Source organism: Pteropus medius, unplaced genomic scaffold, assembly GCF_902729225.1.
Source record: "Pteropus medius unplaced genomic scaffold, Ma_sr-lr_union100, whole genome shotgun sequence".
In the NCBI taxonomy this organism is placed as follows: Eukaryota; Metazoa; Chordata; class Mammalia; order Chiroptera; family Pteropodidae; genus Pteropus; species Pteropus medius.
Window position 1 is genome coordinate 21,661,300 of NW_024355205.1, and position 2,613 is coordinate 21,663,912.

General features: G+C 33.6%; 1 non-coding gene across 1 annotated transcript; it reads right to left on the reverse strand.

The window, feature by feature from the left end:
• Positions 1 to 534: 534 nt before the first annotated feature.
• LOC120599110 (5S ribosomal RNA) lies at positions 535 to 653 on the reverse strand. Its single transcript, XR_005651804.1, has one exon. It is a non-coding gene; the product is annotated as a 5S ribosomal RNA (ribosomal RNA).
• Positions 654 to 2,613: the final 1,960 nt, after the last annotated feature.

The window sequence follows — 2,613 nt, forward strand, 5'->3', positions numbered from 1 at the left end:
TTTAGAACATTTTTGTCACCCCCAAAAGAAACCTATATGCATTAACAGTCACTGCCAACTCCTTCCATTCTCATTTCTCCAACGTATAGGTAACCACTAATTTATTTTCTACAATGGATTTGGCTATTCTGGACATTTCATAGAAAATACAATATGTTATATGTTATGACCATTTTTTTTTCAGTTCTAAGTCATTCTTAAGACATCTAGATGCTTTTAAGGTAACTAAAAGTGACGCTGTCATTTAAATTAAAAAAATATATATATCTCCAATAAGTATTTAAAAATCATTCTGTAGGTTAAGAATATATAAGTGAGAGCATGTATTTCAAGTTACTGAAATTCTGATATTGTCTAAATTTCTATAGACACTAAGAACGTGCTTGTGTATCATTCAAAAAAACAATGTCAAAATGAATTTCAGGAATACACTGGTTGCTGCAATCCACATGCTTCCCTTTTATTTTAGGTTCCATTCTTTCCCTTCCCCTTCCCCCACCCTTTTTTTCATTTTTCCTTTTTCTTTTTCCTTAAGGCCTACAGCACCTGGTATTCTGAGGTGGTCTCCCATCCAAGTACTATCCAGGCTCGACCCTGCTTAGCTTCAGAGATCAGAAGAGATCCGGCACGTTCAGGGTGGCATGGCTGTAGACCATTTTTCTTTTTAAAGAACACAATGACAGCATCTAACATAATGAAAAAAAAAGTAAATAAAATACAAATATTTTAATTTACCTAAACTTTCTAAAGTGTTACTTAATTTCTCTTTACCATGAAAATTCTGGCAAAATTTCAGTCGAAATAGCATACTCTGATGAACTAATTTAATAACTCCGTTATAAATTGTACGTAGACTTAACCTTCCCAGTCACATTTATATTTAAGTAGGATTTTGTATTTTTTATTTATTTTTACTATTTTGCCATACCACTTATTAAAACATTAAGACATTTGTATAAAATTTATGTTATAAATAGCCATTGCCACAAGCCTCCGTGTATCTCCCCACCAGCTCCTGGCCACCTGGCACCTTCTGGAGACAGCACCCAATATCTTAAGCAGGATTTTTGTTTAAAAGCTTCAATAAGCTAAATAGGTAGAAGAGACATCGGCTACTTATTCAACGAATAATTATTATATAATATATGCCAAGTATTTACTAGACCCGAGGTTGTACTGGTAGACAAGATAAGAGTATTATCCTCTTAAAAATTTTACAAAGGAGAGAAATATAAGATTGAACAATGGTAAGCAATAAATACTTTGAGATAATTATCCTAATAGAGTAAGGAGTACTCTGTGAATAGATAAATGAGTCTGGTAAGAATGCTGAAAAGTTTCTAAAATCTTTGTACGGAACTGTTTATTGTAAAAAAGTTTACTTTTAGAAAAATTTTATGAAAATAGTTTTGTTTTTCTATCTGGGAGATGGTAACAATGATAGGGCATTTCTTAACTTTCTCCTGTCCAGATCCTCTCTGGTGTGTGATGACATTACTGGTTTTTAGCTCGTTATGAAGTCAGTCTATGCAGATGACCAGAGTGCACTTAAATGAAAAATTTCCCATCAAGAAGTCAAATTTTTCATAATGTAATTACTATTGGTGGGGGTGCTGGGGCAGGGGCAAGTGGCATATCTTTTCATGCTGTATCTTGTATCTAAGTGGCATTTGCGGCATTGCCGCCTTCTGCAAAATTCCAAAATTTATAGATAAGGCAGCTCCAGTAAGAAGTCTTATTGTTGGAATCTTTGTTCTCCATCCAGCATGCTCCGAATCTCTTAATTTCTTTTCCCCTTTGAACATATTTATGGCCAGCTCATTATGGTATTGATGGTGGGCTCTCTCTAGTGACAGAGCCTCCCTTATCTATTTTTATCTAGAGCTTTTAGTTCTGAGACACGGTGGCTGCTTCTTCCTGCAGAGTTGATTAGTGTCTGTAAAAACTTCATCTAAAGAAAGATTTCTCTTTTTTCTGACATTTGGTTCAGCTGCAGAATTAGCTGTAGAAATTTCTCGGACTGAAACTGCCATTGGTAATTCAAAGCCTAACAAGCTAAGGAGAACCATTCACTTTGCTATGTCTTCCTCATGATTGCATCTTTATTCAGAATGCTTCAGGATAAAATAAATCTTCTTAGTAAAATATTCTGCTGCCTCTTTTTGCCAGTAGTGGGATGTTCCTCTAATGGTTTACTTTCTTCTTTCAGGGAAGTTCAGTTAAGTTTATATCATGTTAACCTATCTCATTATTTGGATAATTTTCTGTAATTTTTAAATATTTAAGCAAAAATATTTAAAATCTGAAAACTATTGCTATTAAATATAAATTCTTCACTTTCCTTATATTCTCAATACTGTAGTCTTATAATTTTTTTTTTTCTAACATTTTCTCTATTGCTCTTTGGGGCTGTCATAAAATTCACTGTTCAAACAAATCCTCTCCACCACTACCTTCCTGAGTTGGATAATTCAATCTAAGAGATCAATCAATACTCAATAAAAGACTGAAGTTGCAATATTTCTTCTTTTATGATACTACCTTAACATGCCTCCTATTTGCCTTAGACTCAAAATTCCTTTCTTTGGAAATTCCAAGACATTCTCCAGCTTT